This window comes from Myotis daubentonii, chromosome 3, assembly GCF_963259705.1.
Source record: "Myotis daubentonii chromosome 3, mMyoDau2.1, whole genome shotgun sequence".
Lineage (NCBI taxonomy): Eukaryota > Metazoa > Chordata > Mammalia > Chiroptera > Vespertilionidae > Myotis > Myotis daubentonii.
Genome location: NC_081842.1, coordinates 204,855,664 through 204,878,620, shown reverse-complemented (window position 1 = coordinate 204,878,620; position 22,957 = coordinate 204,855,664). Strand labels below are relative to the sequence as shown.

The window sequence follows — 22,957 nt, the reverse complement described above, 5'->3', positions numbered from 1 at the left end:
AGTGCTTAAAAAATAGTAGCCAAGTATGGTGACACCATCACCACAGGCTCAGTCAGGTCTCTTCAGTCTATGGTGAAATGGCAAATCCTAAGCTCCTCCCTTTTTCACCACTCACCCCTAAAACTGGATGGCCTCAGTGCCCTGCCTTTCCCCCCAGGGCCCTGCAGGTCTGGCCAGGCTGCCGAAGAATGGGTTATGGCCTTGTCCAGCACGCCACAGCTGTCAGTTTGGCGAAGGCCCAGCTATGCCAGGGCCCAGCTGGCAAGACTTTCCTGCTCCACAGTTCCCAAGAGTCCAGTGGCCAGCCCTGCCCTCCAGCCTCCTCCCTCAGACCTGAGGCAGATGAGAATCAGAATGCAGCCTATCCCCAGGGCCCAGCTACCGCAGGCCCAGAGCCCCATATAGCAGCCCCAGCCCCCCAGGCCTCCTCCCTCCTCTGGGCAGGCCCAAGCAGCCAGAGACAGGAATGGCTGGGCCCTCTGAGCCACGTGGGCCAGCCCAGAGCCTGCCAGCTCGGGCTGGTCTCACAATGGCTCCTTTCACCAGGGAGAGGAGCTGGCCCATCTGGAGCCCGCAGGGTGATGTCCCAGGCCCCAGGGACAAGGAGTGGGAAGTTAGAAACTCAGGAAGAGGTTGCTAAGACTGGGAGAGTCAGAAGTGCTCAACAATCAACCCCCCCACATACACACTCCACCCATACTATCTCATGTCAAGGTGACTACTGCACAACAGGGAGATCAGATTCCCTGGGGCCCCGGGGCTAGAAGGGGTGGTGGGGAGTAAGTGTGGAAACAGATGGAGGGAAAGGGTTAGTCATGGGGTTCTGAGGGGAAGGGAGCCTGGGCCCTCAGCCCACGCTCTTGCTGGCATTTGCAGGCCCATAGCAAGAGGGTGACGTGGTCTGGGTCCTTGAAACAGCCCTTGCAGTAACAGTTGGGGCATCCCAGCCAGGCCTCTTCTGCATCTCCCCCTGCTCTCCCTGCTTCTGCCCCAGGCCCCCAGGATCTCTTAAAGCAGTGGTTCTCAACCTTCCTAATGCCGCAACCCTTTCATACAGTTCCTCATGTTGTGGTGACCCCCAATTTCATTGTTACAAATTGAACATAATTAAAGCATAGTGATTAATCACAAAAACAATATGTAACTTTATATGTGTTTTCCGATGGTCTTAGGCAACCCCAGTGAAAGGGTTGTTCGACCCCCAAAGGGGTCACGACCCACAGGTTGAGAACCGCTGTCTTAAAGGGACTTGCATATTCCTACCATCGGCTCTCCTTCTCCACTCCCAAAGCCCCAATCTAATCTAAGCTGCTCAGTCCCTGAGTTAAAGTCCTCACAGCCTCCCCCCTGTCCAAGGACCATGACCTCGAGGCGCAGACTGTCATTTCTGCCCACTCGGCACCCACTCCTTTTCCTTCTGATCGCTAAGTCCCTGTGCTCCTGGAGGCCACCCTCCTTCCCCTCTGTCCATGTGGTTTGGGTGACGCTTATGCCTAGAGATCAGCATGTGACCAAAATCTGTCCAATCAGAGAATTCCACCCCACGCATACTAGTCAGGAGACCCAGACCAGTCGAGGGAATTCAGTTCCAGAACTTGTGTTTAGTAAACATTTGGAGAAATGCATCTTTCCTTTCCCTGGCCTTGGAATTGGGAGGGCATCAGCCCTCAGCTGCCTCCACTTGGAAAGGGTCTGTTCCGGGGTGAGGCCGGCACGGGGAGAAGCAGAGAGATGGGAGACCCACTGGCATCGCTGGGCCCCTAGATCCAGCTCTACCTGAAGCAGATAGCTGCATTTTTCAGTTTTTCAGGTCAATAGATTTCCCGCCCATTTAAGCCTCTTGGGATTGTGTCTTTTGTCTCTTGCAACCCAAGAGTTCTGACCAATACAGAGGCTCCGCTACCCTGGCCTCGAACCCCCTCTGCAGCCCAGTCTGCCTTGCCCTGGACACACGGAACTGCCATCCCCCCAAACACCCCATGTGCCTGCGCCTCCTGCTGGGCTCCCTGCCGGGGAGGCACTCACGTTTCCCCTTTTGCACTTGCTTGACTCTTGAAGATTCCGTTCGAATGCCAGTTCCTCCATGAGCCTCCCCCAGCTCCTCTCAGGGGAATTTGCTCTTGGCTCCTGTCCACTCTCGAACCATTATCTAGCTGGATCAGAGCGACCTGTTTGTACATCTGTCTCCTCCACTAGACTGTGAGCTTCTTGAGGGCAAGAACTGTGATTTCTTTTCTCAGTGCCCAGTACCTGGCCCGGCACACAGGGAGTGCTCAGGAAATGCTTGTGGAAAGATCTGGATCGCCCTCGGCTGGGCAGGCCCTGGCCTGGGGCTCGGGCTCTGGCACGACCACCAGGCAGCTCTGTGGCCCATGCCCACCTCTGGGCAAGTGCTGTTTGTCTGTCTCCCTTCAACCTGAAAACCCTGCTCATCCATGAAGGAGCTCAATACCTTTGGTGTGTGATGAGAGGGCTGCTTTGGAGTCAGACAGACTTGAGTGCAAGTCCTTCAGCTCTTCCATGTGGCGCTCCTGTGATTTGGGCCAACTCACAGAACTTCTTCGAGCTTCGGTTTCCTGAAAGTGGCAAACACGTAGTGCCTGTTATGTGCGGGGCATGGTTCTAAGCTCTTGCCATGTCCCAGCACCTCTAATTCTTTTGCCTGCCCTCTGAGGTGTGGTACTATTATTATCCGTACTGGAACCCCAGCTCGGAATCACTCGGCCCCGCCCACCCGCCGTTTGGTCGTTAAGGCATTAGGGCTGCTTGCTTTTTGTAATATAGGTTCTAGGGGTGCAAAAACTGAAGCCCAGGGAGGTTAGTGTTGCTTGGAGACCATGACTAGCAAGTAGCAGAGCTGGGGGTGGAACTCGGCAGGCTGGCTCCAGACTCAGTGCTCTTAATCCTCTACTGTCCAGGGCAACATGAGGACAACACTAGGCCCTTCATGAGGTTGCTGTGCAGCTCAACCTTCACCTAGGTGTGTGGCCTGAGCCCAGGGGAGTCCAATCTTCCCAGAGAAGTCTGGAGCTGGGGGTCAGGCGGAGGGAGTGGGCTGTGGCTGTTCCAGGACGGCGCCCGCTTGGCTCGGGCTGCACGCAGGGCTCTCTGCTTGGCAGACGGGCTCTGCTCATAATGCCCATTTGTCCAGACGTGGGTCAACAGCTTTGCATTCTCCACACGCACTCCTCCGGGCCCAGGAGGGATGGAGGGGGACGACCCAGACTCCAGCCAGGCCAGGGAAAGCTGCTGGGAATGAAGAGGTCTGGGGTGGCCTAGTTTCTAGAAACCCCAGCTCTGCCACTGCCTGGCTGTGAGAACTTGGGCCAATCACAATCTCCGGGCACCTTAGTTCCCTCATCTGTGAAACGGAGACAGAAAGAGTACCCACCTTCTCTGGGGGTGTGGGGGTGAAAGAAGAACATGCATTTTTGCCGTATGAATTGTGGGTACTCAATAGAGGACAGTTCACTGGGGTTCAGCCCCAGCTCTACCATTTCCTAGCCACGTGCGAACTTGAGCAAGTTCCTTAATCTGTCTGCGCTCAGCTCCTCACTTGTAAACCGGGGACAATGGCAAAACAGTACGCGTCTGGCACATTAAAAGCGCTCCGTAAGTGTCAGCGCTTGCGGTCATTATTCTCCAGCTATAAGACCGTGGGCGGGCAGGGTCTGGGGAAGGGACGGAGGCACCGCATCAGCCACGAAGGGGCAAGAAGCCCTGAAGCAGCCCAAGAAGCAGGCCAAGGAGGTGGACGAGGACGATGAGGCGCTGAAGCAGAATTAGTAAGAGGAGCAGAAGAAACTTGAGGCGCTGAAAGCGAAGGCCGCGGGGAAGGGCTTCCTGGCTGCAGGCGGAATGAAGAAATCTGGCAAGCCCAGCCGGCCGGCATGGCCCAGTGGTTGAGTGTCAACCTATGAGCCAGGAGGTCGGGGTTCGATTCCGGCCAAGGGCACATGCCTGGGTTGTGGGCTCGATCCCCCATAGGGGGCGTGCAGGAGGCAGTCGATCAATGATTCCCGCTCATCCTTGATGTTTCTATCTCTCTCCCCCTCTCCCTTCCTCTCTGAAATCAATAAAATAAAATTTTTTTAAAAAAAAAGGAAAAAAAAGAAATCTGGCAAAAAGTGAGCTGTTCCTTTTGCCCGGGCCATGGCGGCCCTTCATTCCATTCCTGTTTTAACCTCTGGACTCCCTGTCATAACATCTCCCGCCACCTACAGCTGAAAGGGAGTGCTGTCTTGGAGCCTGCTGTACATTTAAGAATATACTTTTGTAAAATAATCATCATGCATTGGCTCATCTCTTCCGTTCTCATTCTGCCATTTCAACCTTAGCTGTGTGGTCAGAGTAAACCCAGAACCTATCGAAGTGTGTTCTTCAGTCTTTGTTCTATCTGAGATTCTGTACCACCTGGAGTTAAACCAACTCATTTGGGGAAAAAAAAAAAAAAGACGGTGGGCAACAAGCTGCCCCTCCCCAGGCCTCAGTTTCCCCATTTGTTTAGTGAAGTTTAGACTTGACTGTAGGTGCCATTTGCTCACAGATTCTGGGGTTCCCTACGCCCCCACCCTGATGACTGAGTCCCCCTAGGGAAAGGCCAGGTGCCCTTTCTCCCAGGGCAGCTCCTGGCTCCTTCTTGCTCTTGCTCAGGGCTCTGTCCCCAGGACCTGGCCTGGACCTGACCTTTGGCGGTTTCCTGACCTTGTTTTTCATGAGACAAACGCCGACATAGAGCTCTTCATGTGCCAGGCCCTCTTCTGAGTGCTTACGCGTATACATGTATTTACTCCTTGTAATCTTGGGGGAGGGACTCTTACTACCCTAAAAAATTTTTTTTTTACAGATGAGGCAGTTGGGGCAGACAGTTAACATCATGGGTCCAGGGATTCAAACCCAGGCCCCCCAGTCCCAGGGACAATCCTCTGACTTTCTCTGACCCCGTCCCTCTGCTCAGGAGTTGGGGCGCACCGTGTACCCGCCCATCCACGGGCACCCATTACTCATCTCCTGGGATGGGATTCTCCCTTCCTTGGGGAGAGGGGCGGGGGCGGCTGTGGGATGCAGGGAACTGAGTAATGGCCCAGCCTCCGAGGGGCAGCCTGCCAGCACTTGCCACTCACTCTGCCAAGTCCACAGAGCGGCCTGGGCAGCTCACAACCTGTTGCTCTCCCGGAGCCCAAGGAGAGAACAGCAAAGGCCCAGAGGCCTGGCTTCAGAGCTGACTCATGGAGGGGTGCGGCGGACCTGGAGTGTGATCATTTCATCTCTCCTTCTCTGGATACTCGCTGGAATAAGGCTGAGCCCCGCGCCAGGGGCCTGAATCCACCCAACCCAGAGCCTTAAATGCTCAGACTCTGGGGGAGGAAAGCCTGTTAGGTGAACGCCTGGCCACAGAATTCCTTTAGGAGGAGGTGGAGGGTCTTTGCGTGGCTAACGATGTTGGTCGTGGCCCTGGGTGCGAAGGGCAGGCCCGCCCCCTGGCCACAGCCTGGAGAGCCGGAGGGCTGGGGAAGGCCTCGGGGAAGGAGGTACAGGGAGCCCTGAGACCTGGAAGCAGGTGGAGGGAGTGAGAGTAGAGAAACCGAGCTGAAGAAAGAGCAACCTAAGGTCCACACGTTCCTGGAAATGTTGGCTGGACTTCTAAGAACCAGGATATTTAATACTCAAATTTCAGCTGTTTAGTGCGGGCTCCCTCCACGGTCACCACCAACTTTCTGCCATACCCCCCTGCGGCCATGAAATATTTGAACATAGAAAGGATGGGGCGGGGTCTCCGCAGTGGGAGGGGCAGTGGGGACAGCACCCTTTGGAACTAGATAATTGGGTTTGACAAACTTACTACGTGGGTAACCTTAGGTCCCATTGGAGACTCTCTGAGCCTTGGTTTCAGCTGTAAAATGGGAATACTAGTGTAAAGACTAATTTTGTCCAGCACCTACAAATACTTTTTACGAATTACCCTATTGTATTACTTACGACAACCCTATGATGTAGGTGCCATTTTCAGATGAGGAAACTGAAGCAAAACAGCTGGCTACGTTTACACAACAAGTAGCAGAGCTGTGAGAACCCAGGCGGTCTCACTCCCGAAAACGTGCTACTAACTATGACACAGATCACATGTACCTATTAAGGTAGTTGTGTTAAATGCATGTATGTATGTAAAGCTCTCAGAACAGTGCCTGGCACATAGTAGGTGCTCAATAAATTGAATGCGAGCTCTTATGCTTTGATCAGTGAAGATGTGAACACCCAACTCAAATGGCTTACACATGAAGGGAAGTTGTCATCTCGCCACCAAGAAGTCCCAGGGTTTTCCTGGCCTTGGGATCAATGGATTCGCAGTGAAGATGTGAACACCCAACTCAAATGGCTTACACATGAAGGGAAGTTGTCATCTCACCACCAAGAAGTCCCAGGGCTTTCCTGGCCTCGGGATCAATGGATTCGCAGTGAAGATGTGAACACCCAACTCAAATGGCTTACACATGAAGGGAAGTTGTCATTTCACCACCAAGAAGTCCCAGGGCTTTCCTGGCCTCGGGATCAATGGGTGCAGTGATTCGGTGATGGCATAAGGGCCCCGGCACTTTCCGGCTCCTGCTCTGCACCTTGGCTGCTGTCTCAGGGTAGCTATTCTCTTGGTGGCAAGACAGCTTCCGGGCCCACCTGGAGTGTCAGGCATCTCTCCTCTTCCCCAGCAAGAGAAAGAGGCAGTGCCCCCAGCCGGACAGTTAAGGCCTTCCCGTCAGCCTGGTGGGGCGAGGCATGAGGTATTGTGAATGCAACTTTAGAGAACGAGGGATCCTTGCCAGCTGGAGGACCTGAGGCGGGGGGGGGGCGCGGGGGCGGGGGGGCGGCCAGGGTTACACAAATAGTTGCAGCACAATGTGCTCATCTCGCGTCCGGAGGTGCCGGATCCAGAGGAGGAAGAGGTTTGTTTGGACTGAGGGTGGAGGCGTGTTTGTGGGAGGATCCCTGGAGGCTTGGCCTCTGAATCTTGAAATATGAGCAAGGTTTCCTCCGCCGGGAAAACTTGGAAAGAGGGTCGTCGAAGACCTGTGGGCTGCTGGGAAGCTGGGCTGGTGGGCAGGGGAGAGGGGTGGGTCGGGGGAGGGTAGAGACAAGGCCCTCAGAACTCCATCCTCCCCACCTGCCCCTCAGGCTGGGAGGACTAGAATAACAGCACTAACCATGCTGAGCGATTCCTGTGGGCATGGTCTCAAGGGCATTTCATCCTCAAGACAGCTCGATGGGGAAGTGTTCCTCCCCATTTTACAGAGAGAAAGTGAGGTGCGCAGAGATTAAGTCCTCTGCCTAAAGTCACCGCCTGGCAAGGGCAAGGCTGGGCGGTGAATCCAGGGAGTCTGACCCCGATGCCAGTGCTTTCTTTGCACATGCCCTGAACCTCCTGGCCAAGCCCCGTCCGGCAGGGGCAGGGAGAGGGCGGTGGGAGGAGAGAGAGACCCACACACCGCAGGCGGTGGCCGCAGCGGGGGACCCGCAGGCCTGCACCTGGCAGACAAAGGCGGGAAGCCAGGGCTTTTGTCTGAGGACAGGCCGGGGGACTCCCTCCTGGAGCCGGAGAGACAGGGAGGAGGTGGGGGAACGGCTGTGTAAAGGGGCTCTTGAGCCAGGAGGTCTTTCTTCATAGGACTTGACTTCTTCGAGTCTCCATTTTTCTCGTTCGAAATAATAATAATTGTCATTATTTCAAATGCCAGTAGGACGGGGCAGCTGGAAGACAGTGAAGCAGGCAAAGCTGCCTTTCCCAGGCCTCTCCAGGTTACTGGTTTTTCTTCTTAAAGCAGAACCCACAGGTAGAAAACGGTAGCGGTGATGGCCTTTGCAAGATAGCATAGCTTTGTTCTGCTTTCCTACTTTTTGCGCCCCCCCCCCCCCACCGAGTATTCTCTATAATGAACATATTTTGCTTTTTAATGGTCCCGCCCCACCACCACCACAAAGAAGAACATTAAAGTTCATTCATTTTTTTAAAAAACATATTTTTATTGATTTCAGAGAGGAAGGGAGAGGGAGAGAGAGAGAGAAACGTCAATGATGATTGGCTGCCTCCTGCACGCCCCCAATTGGGGACCGAGCCCACAACCCAGGCACGTGCCCCTGACCGGAATCGAACCTGGGACCCTTCGGTCTGCAGTCCGACGCTCTATGCACCAAGCTAAATCAGCTAGGCCTAAAGTTCATTCTTAAAATCCCCCATGGGCTATAGCTACATAGACCATGCATATATGCATAGAATGTCTTTGAAGGCAACCCAGGAAAATTGGTCAAGGCCTTGCAGGGGGGAAATGAGAGATTGGGGAGGTGGGGAGGGTGCCTTTGTGCTGCAGGCTCCAGGGCACTGCTTGAACTTTCATGTATTTACCTGACCTTATGCTTGCATAACCTCTGAAAAAAGGATTTCATGTTTTTTCTGTCTTTTTTGTGTGTTTTTTTAAGTCAAGAGGAACAACCAGACCCACGCCCCATATCCTCCTGGGTCCCATCTCTGGGCTCCCCTCTCCCATTCTTTGTTCTGGCTCTTTAAGAGACACCCCTTTCGGAGAGATCCTGGGTCCGACTGGAAGGCTGACTTCCGGGGGTGGGGGGAGAATCTCCCAGAACTGGGTGCCTGGCAACTGAGGGAGCAGAACTGCGAAGATGCCCCTCTGCCTGCCCCACTTTGCACGCCCTCCCCCAAAGCATTTGCATCAATAAGGTTTCTTCCCCCCGGGCCAGGCGGCTGCTCTTCACTGGCTCCTGGGCACCTCTGCGCCCAGGGGAGAGGCCGCGTTTCTCAGGGTGATGCAGGCCCTCCCTGACCTGCCCCACTGGACCTGGACCCTTAGGAGCTTCTTTTTTCTTTTCTTTTTCTTTTGTTTAAATATATATGTATATGTTTATTGATTTCAGAGAGGAAGGGAATGGGAGAGAGAAATATCAACGAAGAGAGAGAATCATTGATTAGCTGCCTACTGGGGATCGAGCCCGCAACCTGGGCATGTGCCCTTGACCTGAATTGAACCCGGGATCCCTCAGTCTGCAGACCAACGCTCTGTCCACTGAGCCAAACCAGCCAGAGCCCTTAGGAGCTTCTTGAAGGCTGTGGCTGGATCATGTCATCCTGGTGTTCACTCATGACCTGGTACTTTTTTTTTTTTCCAGTAAATTTTATTTATTTATTATTATTATGGGTTGTATTTTTGTTGTTGTTGTTAATCCTCACCCAAGGATATTTTTCCATTGATTTTTTTTTTTTAGAGAGAGTGGAAAAGTGAGGGAAAGACAGAGAGAAACATTGATGTGAGAGAAACACATCGATTGGTTGCCTCCTGCACATGCCCAGACCACAGCCGGGGCCTGGGAGGAGCCTGCAACCAAGGTATGTGACCTTGACCAGAATCAAACTCGGGACACTTTGGTCCACAGGCCGACGCTTTTTTATTGATTTCAGAGAGGAAGGGAGGGGGAGAGAGAGATAGAAACATCAATGATGAGAGACAATCATTGATCGGCTGCCTCCTGCACACCCCCTACTGGAGATCGAGCCCACAACCCAGGCATGGGCCCTGACCAGGAATTGAACCAGCGACCTCTTGGTTCCTAGGTCGATGCTCAACGGCTGAGCCACACCGGCGGGGCAGGGTCTGGTACATATTAAAAGTTTCTAAAAAAAAAATTATTATTAAATAAGTGAAATCATCCATTCAAAGCAATAAACATTTTTTGAGCATTTGCAAACCATGTGAATTATCTAACACTCCACTCTGTGCTTTCAAGGCCCACGGCAATTATGTGGACCCTCTAACCCAGTGGCCCAGCAATCAGGATTTTAAAAAGATTCCCAGGTGATTCTAATGTGCAGCCGAGGTTGAGAACCACTGCTCTAACCAGTTCTCAGCTTCGTTATATTGCTTCTTAAACTGGTGGTTTTTCGTGGCCAGCCAGCTCACTCTGGGAGGGCAGGGTCTGTGGTTAACAATAATGGTAACAATGGACATTTATGCGGTATTTGGCGTGGGCCAGCTCTTTGCATGAAGAATTCCGTTCAGTAGTTTCAAGGAGCCTATAGGTAGGGTGTTGTGCCCACTTTCCAGAGGAGGAAACTGAGGCTGGTGGGAGGGGAGCGGGAGGAGGCTTGCTGCAGGTGAGGTGCCTGACCCAGGTGGTCTAAACTCCAGGCTGGGTCCTTAACTGCACACCTCGCCTCTTCAGAAAAGACACTTATACAACCCACCGAGCAGGGAGCACTTGACAAGTGTCTTCTGACCGCCCCTGACAAGCAGGAAGCAGAAGAGGTGGTTCCCGGGCCACTGATTCCTCCCTCCACTCAAGACAATGGGGGGTGCGGTGCCGGGCCAGTCCGTGCGGGGGCATAACGGCGCGCGTTCCTCCCACTTCCCCTCAGTGGGCCCCCAGGCTCGGAACCCCTTGCTTTTTCACTTCGGAAAGCCCAGTGGTGAGCTGGAAGGTTCCACCCTGACTGCCAGACTCGGCGGCCCCACGGATGATGATTTAAGAGGGCGGGAGTGTCTTCCTGGCTGTTAGCAAAAGGGAGCCCAACCAACCCACAGAAAAGTCCTTGAAAGAGAAACGTCTCAGCCCTGGCTGGTTTGGCTCAGTGGATGGAGCGTCGGCTTGCAGACTGGGAGGTCCCGGGTTCGATTCCGGTCAAGGGCGTGTGCCTGGGTTGCGGGCGCATCCCCAGTGGGGGATGTGCAGGAGGCAGCTGGTCGATGTTTCTCTCTCATCGATGTTTCTGGCTCTCTGTCCCTCTCCCTTCCTCTCTGTGGAAAATCAATAAAATATAATTTTTAAAAAAAGAGCGAGAGAAAGGTCTTAGAGTGGATCTGCCACCACCCTCCTTCAAAGGGAGGGGAAAATTCCCGGGATCCAGCTTCGCCTCCCTGTGACCCTGTGATGTTTATTTTCATTAAAACATTCCAAACTAACAGAGAAGTTGCAAGAATAATACAAGAGCTTTTAAACACCCTTTGCCTAGATTCACAAATTTTTGCGTTTTGCCATGTTTATTTTCTGTCTCTCTCTTTCTAGATAGATATTATCTAGGTATAGAGATGATAGATAGATAGATAGATAGACAGATAGATAGATAGATATGGGTACACATGTAATTATGGGATAAATGTTATTTTTTTAAAATTATTTGAGAGTAGATTACACACATCACACTCCCTTTAACCCCAACACTTCAGTCTGTATTTCCAAAGGAGAACACCGTCCTCTTACATAACCACGCAGCACAGATAAGAAGTTCAGGAAATTTAACATGGGTATAATTCCTTCATCTATTATCCATAGTCCCATTCTGTCAATCGACCCAGTAATGTTTTGTTTTGTTTTGAATATATTTTTATTGGTTTCAGGGAGGAAGGGGGAAGGAGAGAGAGATAGAAACATCAATGATGAGAGAGAATCATGGATTGGCTGCCTCCTGCATACCCCCCACTGGAGATTGAGCCTGCAACCCAGGCATGTGCCCTGACCAGGAATCAACCCATGCCCTCCTGGTTCATAGGTCGACGCTCAACCACTGAGCAACACAGGCCGGGCCCAGTAAGGTTTTATAGAATTCTGCTCCCTCCAGTCCAAGATCCAGTCCAAGAGCGTGCACTACATTTAGTTGTCATGTCTTATTTTTTATTTTTTGTAGTTGTCACGTCTTTTTATTTTCCTCTCATCTGGAGCAGCAACCTGCCTTTCTTTGCCTTTCATGATGCTGACATTTTGAAGAATACAGACCAGTTATTTTACAGAGTGTTGCTCAGTTAGGGTGTGTCTGACGTCTCCTCGTGATTAGATCCAGGGTATGTCTTCTCCGCTGGACTATTACAAACCTGATATTGTGTGCTTCTCTGGGGACACTCCCAGATGCCCCTGGCGTCTGTGTGCCTGGAAGGGGTGCTATTCATTTTGATCACCTTGGTTAAGAGGTGGTCTGGTTTTCCCCACTGTATGAGTTACAGTTTTCCCCCTTGCAAGTAATAAGTGATCTGTGGGGACACTGTAAGGTCATGTAAATATCCTCTTCCTGCTGATTCTGTGGTGTTTATTTCTGATGGGCAGGAAGAGGCGCCCAGCCCCCTTCCAGCTTCTTTGTCCTGGTCATCCAGCTCCTCCCTCCCCCGCCACCCCTCCCCCACTTGTGGGGCTGGGATGAGGCCACTTTTCCACATACTGTATCAGCATTAGGTGGGGCTTGGACATACTCACCCACCTTGGGAGCCCTGCGGGGTGACTCCAGGGTGGATCCTGCAGCTGGAGGGGCTGGGAGGGTTCAGGGGAAGGACTGAGTCCTTCCAGAGCCTCACCTGAAGATGAGGAGGCACACCAGACAGGGGGGGGTCAGGGGGGATGGGGGGAGTTAGACTCAACCCTCGGGACCCTGCCCACATCTGTAATCAGCTCAGGCAGGCTGTCCTTCTGTCTGTCAGGGACTGTCCCTGTGTCTACAGTGTCCACACAAAGACTGGTGGTCCTGGTCCAAATAGGACCTTACAATAGGAAGCATATCTCTGTATGAGGAGATCAGCACCTCTTTTATATGAAAAACAAACAAACAAACAAACAAGCGAAGCCTCCAAGTATCACCAAGCCACCACCCAGTGAGGGAGGCAGGCGGCCAGGGCGTGGGCTGCAGCTGGGAAAACATCGGCCTGTTGGCCTGTTGATTTTCCCTTCCCCCTGCTTTCGGGTCTCTGGCTGCTGAGATGGCACAGCTCAGAGCTGGGGGACGCGTTCTTCTTCTGAAGCATGAAGGACACTGCTCCGCTTTGAAAGAGTACAGTCGCCTGCTTGAATTTCAAATAGTTTAACCAGGCCCCAAAGTACCAATAAGTGAACTGAATGCCCAAGGATGAAGAAGGAATGTCTGCATTCAAATCAGACTTTGTGGCCGGAGAGGAGCATGTCCGAGCCCCTCCTAATGGTCAGACGCTAGTTGATTTTTGCTCTGATGTTGCAGGGAAGCGGACTACCACCCCAGGTTTCCCCTGGGGCAACAGCTGGGCAGCAGAAAATGGGCACCTCATCTGAGTCAAGGCCCCCAGCTCTGGTGGGGACTCTCTGTGATGAAAGCTATTTCTCTATGTTGGAGGTCAGTCATATCCATAGTCCTAGGTTAAGGGGCAAAGGGCAGAGAAGGTATCTGGGGGGAGACTGTTGAAGGCAGGGCACTGCCCACAGTGTGGCTATAGGTGATGGGAGGGGGCAGGACAGCGTAGTAAACTGCACCATCTGGAGTCAGAATAGACTTGGGTTAAAATCCCAGCTCTGCTGCTTACATAATGTTAGGGTTGCTGAAGGAGGAACACACGAGGCCAAAAGGGGTAAAGAATTATGAATTTACTAGAGGCCCAGTGCACAAAATTCGTGTATGGATAGGGTCCCTCGGCCTGGCCGGCGATCAGGGCTGATCAGGTTCCCCGCCTCCCCACTTCCCACCTCCCAGCCTCCTCCTTCCCTCACTCCCTCAGTGCCCCCCGCCACCACTGGTCGCCCGCCATGTTCCGCACCACCCCCTGGTGGTCAGTGCATGCCATAGCGAGCGATCAAACTCCTGGTCTCCTGGTCGAACTCCCGAGGGGACACTTTGCATGGTAGCCTTTTATATATATAGATTAGATCATCTGGAAAACCAGATGGGCTCAGCCCCCAAATAGTGCCAGCACCCAGGGATTTTAAAGGACTCTAGGCGGGCTTTTTGAGGGGAGGAGAATTCTCTGGGCGGGTTTTGAAGGGAAAGATAATGGTCTTAGCAAGTGGAATGTGGTTTTAGCAAGTGAAATGTGGTCTAAGCAAAAGGGAATGTTGGTTGTGAGGTGGTCAAAAGGTCAGTTCCCAGGGGAGGGGATGTTGATTCAATTATCTGATCAGACCTAACACCAGCTATTTGATTGTGGCAAGTGACTTAATCTCTCTAAGCCTCAGTTTTCTCCTCTGCAAAATGCGAAGCAATACTACTACTCAACTTAGGTTGTACATATTAAATGAGGTTGTATAGACGATGTACTTAATCAGGTACATATTAGGTGTTCCTTCAACACACCTCTAATAATAGTGCAAGCTCTAGTCATAATAATAATAGTACTGCTGCTGGTGGTGGAGGTCATTGTTATTTCTGAGCCTCCAGGCTGCTGCATTAGGTTTGGCTAGGAAGTTGGAGCTGGGGCCCAGGTGGGAGTGGGGATGTGGGCCAAGCGAGCAGTGAGTGGCCCTGCACGAGGCCACCAGACACAGCGCCATCATCCTGATTGCTGACTCCACTAGTTCCTGCCTCATTAGCAGCTCCGTGCTCAGCAACCTGCCTCACCTTTTTTGACGACTGTGTATTATTTCATTCCGTAGATGAGCTGTGTTTTATTTCAGCAAACATCATTTTTAACAGAATATTTCAATGATTGGATGGATTATTTTCCAGGAAAGCAAAGTGGTGCATCAGAATCAGAACAGGCTTTGAAGATATCTTCAATCATTTAGTCAACATTTTTTTGAACATCCACTTTGTGCCCGGCCCTGTGCTAAGTGCCGGTCATACAAAGGCAAAGATGGACATGGATCTGCCCTCACAACACTTATGATTAGAGGAAAGAAAGGCATACAAGCGGGCCTGAGTTTAAACTCCGGGCTGTGTGGCTGTGTGGTCTTAAATAAGCCATACATCTTCCTCGAGCCATAGTTTCCCCACATATAGGATCATGTAGAGTTACAAACATTAGTTCTCTCTTCTAATGATTAGCACTTTTAAAGAGATATAGTTTTTATTCTTTTGCCTTTATGGATATCCTCCTAAATGTCATCTTTTTCTTTTGGGTTATTTATAATCACAGGACAATTTCTGTTATCCAACTAAAGAAGTTTTTCTTTCCTTTCTTTTTTTTTTAGTTTATTTTTTAAAATATATTTTTATTGATTTCAGAGAGGAAGGGAGAGAGAGAGAAACATCAATGATGAGAGAGAATCGTTGATTGGCTGCCTCCTGCACGCACCATACTGGGGATCAAGCCTGCAACATGGGCATGTGCCTTTGTCCAGAATCAAACCCAGGACCATTCAGTCTTCAGGCTGACGTTCTATCCACTGAACCAAACTGGCAAGGGCTCTTTTCTTTCTTTTTTAAAAAAATAATGTATTGATTGGTTGTTGTTTTTTTTTAAGGGGGGGGAGCGGAGTTAGGGGAGAGAGAGAGAGAGAGAGAGAGAGAGAGAGAGAGAGAGAGAGAGATCAATTGATTGTTCCACTTATTTACACATTCTTGGTTGATTCTGGGATGTGCCCTCATGGGGGATCGAACCTGAAATCTTAGGACTATGCTCTCACCAGCTGAGCTACCCAGCCAGGGCTCAAGAAATGTTTCTAAACCCTCTGCTACTCTCCAGTGCTCACCAGGCAGAGGAAAGGGTCAGAGTCACTGAGCTGGCAGCAGGATGTCTCAGCAAACAACTCACCAAACTCTGGCCTTTGATTTCTCTTCACTTTTCTCCAACACACCGAGGAAACTCCTGCCTCAGTGCTTCTGCACTCGCTGTTCTCTCTGCCTAGAGCACTATTTCCCGAGATAGCATCTTCACGGTCGTCAGGCCTTTACTCAAATGTCATCTTCTCAGAGCCTGTTCCTCCTCTGCCCCCAGCACTCCTCTCCATTCCTTTACTGTGCTTCATTCTTCTTCGTAGCTTTCATTACCTTCTGACATGGGCAAGTGGGGCTGGGTATTGGCTTATCTGACTTCTCAAATAGATGCATTCTTCGTGAAAGTCAAGATGCAGCCCGTCCCGGGTCTGGAACAGTGCCTGGCACATAGTAGACCCTCAGTAAAAACTGGTGGCAAATGAGCCTGCTCACAATACAGAGTTTGCTAGTGTCTGGAAAAAGTAAAAAGTGGTTCAAATGGAAGGGAGAATACTAATAATTGGAAACTTAACACAGTACCTTCTCTGGGTAGGAGGCCATGGAAGATCTTGGCTGGGTGTGTGAGAATGGAATTGGGATGGGGGAGGAAGTATTCCCTCTCTGCCAAGCTGCAGCAAGAGGCGAATGGCCTCCACAGGGATCCAATCCAATGAAGGCCCTGGCTCCAAGTCAACGCAGTGCCCTTCCTGGCTGCCGCAGCTTCCAGTGACAAAATGAAACCTGTAACTTTCCCAAGACGAGACCGTCTCCAGGCGAGCAGGGCAGGAAGGGGCTGAGGGTAGAGTTTCTGCTCCCAGGGGAACAGATCTGCATTCATTGCACCCAAATTGTTTTAATTGTGTGTGTGTGTGTGTGTGTGTGTGTGTGTGTGAGAGAGAGAGAGAGAGAGAGAGAGAGAGAGAGAGAGAGAGAGAGAGAGAACCAGTCACAGAGGCAGGTCACCACCCCCAAGACCAGTCCTCTTGGGGAGCAGCTGGATGCAGTGGAAAGGAGTGAGATGACAAGCAAGGAGACATGGCTTCCTTTGCTCCCACCCAACCATGGAACAGGGCAGGAGGCCGAGATGGCACGGAGGATGAGCCCTGCCCCAGGTCACAGAGCTCCCCACTGCAGAACTGGAAAGGTGACTGTCCACAAGCTTAGACCTAATTGCTCTCAGAATGCTTTCAACTGTTGTTGTTTTTTTTCTTTTTAATATAAATTTTGGCTAGGTAATACATACCCATAGAAGAAAATTTTAGAGTTATGAAACAAAACAGTATGTAGTAAACAAATGTACGTCTCTGTCCCCAGTGCCCAGTTCCTCTCTTTGAGGGTAAATACTGTTACCAATTTCTTGTGCACCTTTCCAGAGAGAAATGCAAATGATATACAGGCATTACAGGCATGCCAAGATGATATAGGAGTATCACCATAAATCTTAGATTAATATGGAAAGACCAAATATCCTGATACTTTTGAGTCTCCTTATCCTCAGAATAGATTATGCCTCTTAATTTATCAAAGCATTTTCTTTCTTTTTTGTTCTAGTCCCATGTTGGGCACACTTCTTTTTAAAAAATATATATATTTTTGTTGATTTCAGAGAGGAAGGGAGAGGGAGAGAGAGATAGAAACATCAATGATGAAAGAGAATCATTGATTAGCTGCCTCCTGCATGCCCCACAAAGGGATCAAACCCGCAACCTGGGCATATGCCCTTGACTGGAATTGAACCTGGGACCCTTCAGTCCGCAGGCTGACACACTATCCACTGAGCCAAACTGGCCAGGGCTGGGCACACTTCTTTTTTTCTTCCTTCAATTTGTTTTATGTTTGTTTGTTCAAAATTGTGTTATTGATTGCACCCAAAGACTGCATTGTATTTATTTATTTATTTAATCCTCACCCAAAGATATTTTTCCATTGATTTTTAGAGAGAGTGGGAGGGAGAGGAAGAGACAGAGAGGAACATCAATGTGAGAGAGACACATTGATTGGTTGCCTCCTGCACACACCCCAACCAGGGCCAGGGAACCTGCAACCAAGGTACGTGCCCTTGACCAGAATCTAACCTGGGACCCTTCAGTCCACAGGATGACGACACTCTATCCGAACCAAACCGGGTAGGGCAATTTTGTATTAAATTTATTAATTATTTTTTTTAATTAAATTTATTTGAGTACACTGGTTAAAACTATAAATTTTAGGAGTACAACTTTGTAATACAACTAGAGGCCTGGTGCACGAATTCTACCTGGCCAGCGATTGAGGCCTATCAGGGGTGGGACCCCAGGAGTTGGCTGGCCGGCCCCCCAATTGGGGTCTGTCCAGGGGGCCGGCTGGCAGGGGCTGTGGGAGGTTGGCCGGCGGGGCAGGGGCGGGGGGGAGCACAGGAGGTTGGCTGTGGGAGTGCACTGACCACCAGGGGGCAGCTCCTGTGTTGAGTGTCTGCCCCTTGGTAGTCAGTGTGCGTCATAGCAACTGGTCAACCGGTCATTCCAGTCATTCTGGTCATTTGGTCGTAATGGTTGCTTAGGCTTTTATATATATAGACTAGGGGCCCGGTGCACGAAATTTGTGCACTGGGGGTGTGTGTGGGGGAGTGTCCCTCAGCCCAGCCTGCCCCCTCTCACATACTGGGAGCCCTCAGGCGTTGACCCCCATCACCCTCCAATCGCAGGATCGGCCCCTTGCCCAGGGCCCCTTGCCCTCTGGCGGAGGTGTCAGGCCTGGGCAGGGGACCCCCAGACCCCTCCGATTGCTGGCTCTACCCCTTGCCCAGGCCTGATGCCTCAGCCAGAGGCGTAGACCCCCATCACCCTCTGATCACCTGATCGGCCCCTTGCCCAGGCCTGACGCCTCCGCCAGAGGTGTCAGGCTTGGACAGGGGACCCCCATCTGCCCCCGATCACTGGCTCTGGCCCCCGCCCAGGCCTGAGGCCTCTGGCCCAGGAATCATGCCTGGGCAGGGGACCCCCATCTCCCTCTGATCGCTTGCTCCACCCCCCGCCCAAGCCTGACGCCTCTGACCCAGGCTTCAGGCCTGGGCAAGGGGACCATCATATCCCCCCAATCCCCGGCTCCGCCCCCCGCCCAGGCCTGATGCCTCGGCCAGAGGAGTTGACCCTCATCACCCTCCGATCACCAATCACCGGATCGGCCCCTTGACCAGGCCTGAGGCCTCCGGCAGAGGTGTCAGGCCTGGGCAGGGGACCCCCAGCTCCCCGTGGTTGCAGGCTCCGCCCCTGCCCAGGCCTAAAGCCTCTGGCCTCGGTGTCCGGCCCGGGCAGCGGGGACCCGCAGCTGCAGTGGCCCCGCGATCGTGGGCTCTGCTGTAGGCCCAGGCAAGGGACCCCTAGCTCCCGGGACTGCCAGCTTCGACCGTGTCCAGCTCCCATCGCTGGCTCCACCCCTACTTCCTGCTATCACTGGCCAGGGCGGCAAAGGCGCCTGATTCTCCGATCATGGCTGGGGGGCAGGGCAAAGGCGGCCCCAGGGCTGCCTTTGCCCTGCCCCCCAGCTCTTAGCTCCCCCCTGGGTTTCCGATCACTGTCAGTGGCAGGGGGCTTCTTCCTGCTTTCCCTTTCGCCTCCCTGCATTGTGCCTACATACGCACATTAACCGCCATCTTGTTGGCAGTTAACTGCCAATCTTAGTTGGCAGTTAACTGCCAATCATAGTTGGCAGTTAATTTGCATATAGCCCTGATTAGCCAATGAAAAGGGTATCGTTGTACGCCAATTACCATTTTTCTCTTTTATTAGTGTAGATATCCATATACTACATTGTATTCTCATCACTCAAAGTCTAGTGTCCTTTCATCACCTTGTATTTGAAGTCTTTATCATCTTCACCCTTTCCCCACCCACTATTCCCTCTGGTAACCATCATTTTGTTGTCTGTATCTATGAGTTTGCTTGCTTTTTTGTTTCTTGATTTGTTGCTTTTTGTTTTATATCTCAGTACCTGGTGGGGGAGGGTTTCCCTCAGCCCAGCCTGCACCCTCTCCAATCAGGGACCCCGCAGGGGATGTCCGACTGCTGGTTTAGGCCCAATCCCACAGGTATCTGGCATCCCTCTCACCATCAAGGACTGCTGGCTCCCAAACATTTGCCTGCCTGCCTGCCTGATGACCCCTAACCACTCCCCTGCCAGCCTGATTGACGCCTAACTGCTCCCTTGGCCGCCCAATCGCTCCCAACTGCCCTCCCCTCTTGGCCTGGTCGCCCCCAACTGCCCTCCCGTGCTGGCCATCTTGTGACCACATGGGGGTGGCCATCTTTGACCACATGGGGCAGCCATCTTGTGTGAAGGAGTGACAGTCAATTTGCATATCACCTATTTATTATATAGGATGAGTGAAATCATGTGGTTCTTGTCCTTTTCTGTCTGACTTAGTTCTTAAGATCCATCCATGTTTTGCAAATGGCAAGATTTCATCTTCTTTTATGGTTGAGTAGTAGTATTCCATTGTATATTTATGTACCACATCTTCTTTATCCAATCATCCATCAAAGGCCACTCAGGTTGTTTCCATGTCTTGGCCACTATGAATAATGCTGCAATGAGCATAGGAGTGCATATGTCTTTACAAATAAGTGCTTTCAAATTTTCTGGTAGATACCCAGAAGAGGGATTGCTGGATCATATGGTAGTTCTATTCTTAAGACATTTTGAGAAACCTCTATTCTGTTTTCTATAGTGGCTGCACCAATTTACATTTCTGCCACCAATGTATGAGAGTTCCCTTCTCTTCACATCCTCTCCAATACTTGTTATTTCTTATTGATAATAGCCATTCTAACGAGGTGATATCTCATTGTGGTTTTAATTTGCATTTTCCTTATAAATAGTGAAGTTGAGCATCTTTTCATATATCTGTTGGCCATCTGTACGTTTTCCTTGAAAAGTGTCTATTCAGGTCCTCTGCCCATTTTTTAATTGGATTGTTTACTTTTTTGTTGTTGAGATGTATAGGTTCTTTATATATTTTCGATATTAACCCCTTATTGGGGGTATCTTTTGTAAATATATTATTCCATTTAGTTGGCTGCCTTTTTGTTTTGTTGAGGGTTGTTTTGTTTGTTCGTTTCTCTGTTTTGTTGCATAGAAGCTTTTTAGTTTGATGTAGTCCCATTCATTTATTTTTGCTTTTACTTCACTTGCCTTGATCAAAACATTTTCAAAGTCTTTTTGTGAATATATATACCGAAGCAGGTGACTTTTTCAATGCCTACACTCTGTCAAAAACTTTATGTATTATCTTTTAAAAAATATATATTCTTATTGATTTTAGAGAAGAAGGGAGAGGGAGAGAGAGATAGAAGCATCAATGATGAGAGAGAATCATTGATCGGCTGCCTCTTGCACGTCCCATACTGGGGATTGAGCCTGTAACCCAGGCATGTGCCCTGACCGGGAATTGAACGGAGACCTCCTGCTCAAAGATGGACGCTCAACCGCTGAGCCACGCTGGCCAGGCCATATTATCTTTCTTAACCCTCAAAAGAACTCTCTGAGGCAGTGTTAGGAGCAGGTGGCTGGCAGGGCACGGGCAACAGGGACAAAGAGATTTGGGTTTGATTATTGGCTCTGCCACTTATCAGCTGTGTGACCCGAGGCAAACTGCTGAACTTCTCTGAGCCTCGGTTTTCTCCACTGTATCCTTGTTACAAATGGTACTTGGATGGTCCTCCTCTCAGTGAAGGTCCATCTACTGGGGCTCGTGGCCAAGAAGAACAACTCAGTCCTGGAAGTCTGTTCCAAGAGCCTGGAAAAGCTGCACTGATTGTCTCCAGCTCCTGTGTTTGTTGGGTGACTTTGCTTCCTCCAGGGCAGGGGTGGGGAACATCCGGCCTGCGGGCCATATAAGGCCGTGAAATCATCTGGTCTGGCCCTGCCAAGGCATGAGGGGTGAGTTAATTGAATGTTTGGCCAAATATAGCAGGCTAACTTTTAAGTTGAAAATTCTGTATGGCCCGCGAATGATGCTATAAATATCCAAATGGCCCTTAGCAGAAAACAGGTTCCCCACCCCTGCTCCAGGGGCTCCTGGATCCACAAAGAGGCAGGAAAGGTTGGTGCTTCTGTGGACACAGCATTCAGGTTAGGCTTTGGCCAAAACTATGAGTAAGTCACAATTAGCAAGGTTTTACAGGACCCAATACACATCATGGGGACATACTTGACGTTCAAAGCTGCATTAGAATCTTCCATAGCTGGGTTCGCCGACATCGTCAATGATGAACAGAGCACCTGCTATAAACGCAGTGAGAGGAAAAAACAATAGAAAGTTTGGTAAGTGGGAGATTAAAAGGCAACGTTTGAAATTTTAAAAATTCGTCCTTTCACTCTGATTATTGTTATCTTAGTATGTCACAGGCCCTGATTTAGGTATAGGAGAATGTAAATAATAACTAGTGTTGAGCCCTAACCAGTTTGGCTCGGTGGCTAGAGCGTCAGCCTGTGGACTCAAGGGTTCCAGGTTCGATTCTGGTCAAGGGCATGTACCTTGGTTGCGGGCACATCCCCAGTAGGGAGTGTGCAGGAGGCAGCTGATCGATGTTTCTCTCTCATCAATGTTTCTAACTCTCTATCCCTCTCCCTTCCTCTCTGTAAAAAATCATTAAAATATATTAAAAAAAAAAAACTAGTGTTGATTGAACGCTTATCACATGCCAGGCAGTGTACAAAGTGCTTTACAGTTATTCACCTGCTTAATCTCCATAACAACCCAATGAGGTACCTATTGTAATTACCACCATTTTACTTTTATTTATTAAAAATACATCTTTTTAAATTGATTTCAGAGAGGAAGGGAGAGGGAACCAAACCGTGACCCTTCTGGTTCAGAGATCGACCCTCAACCACTATGCCATACCGGCCAGGCTCATTACCATCACTTTATATGAGGAAATTGAGTACAGAGAAAGTGACTTGCTCAAAATCACACAGCTAGGAAGGTAAATATTTTGCTCAAGTAAAGGTGGATATAACAAGGCTCCTTGCACTCTGAGAATCTCACAGCATACCGAGGAAGAAGACATTGATAAGAAGAGTAATTATAGTGTTCACTTTGGCAGCACATATACTAAAATTGGAATGATAGAGAGATTAGCATGGCCCCTGCGCAAGGATGACACGCAAATTCATGAAGTGTTCCATACTTAAAAGAAAAGAATAGTAATAATAGCTAACATTAAATGCATTACACGGATTATCTCTTTTAGTCCTTACAGCAACTTTATGAGTCAGGTTCTGTTATATTCTATTGCAGTGATGAGGAAACTTGCTTGAGTTAGGAATTCAAACTGCCCAACTGGAATTCAAACTCAGGCAGATTGTGCTGGCCAGTGTGGCTCAGTTGGTTGAGTGTCCTCCCATGCACTGAGAGGTCACTGTTTATATTCTGGTCAGGGCACATGTCCAGGCTGCGGGCTCAATCCCCAGTAGGGGCCTGTGGGAGGCAGACAAATCATGTTTCTCTCTCATCAATGTTTCCTGCTCTCTCTCAAATCAACAAAAATGTATTTTTAAAAA

At 50.4% G+C, this 22,957-nt stretch overlaps 1 non-coding gene across 1 annotated transcript; it reads left to right on the top strand.

Moving 5' to 3' along the window:
* The first annotated feature begins 22,484 nt into the window (after positions 1-22,484).
* On the top strand, positions 22,485-22,588 carry LOC132232060 (U6 spliceosomal RNA). The gene has a single exon (XR_009452223.1). It is a non-coding gene; the product is annotated as a U6 spliceosomal RNA (small nuclear RNA).
* The last annotated feature ends 369 nt before the right edge of the window (positions 22,589-22,957 follow it).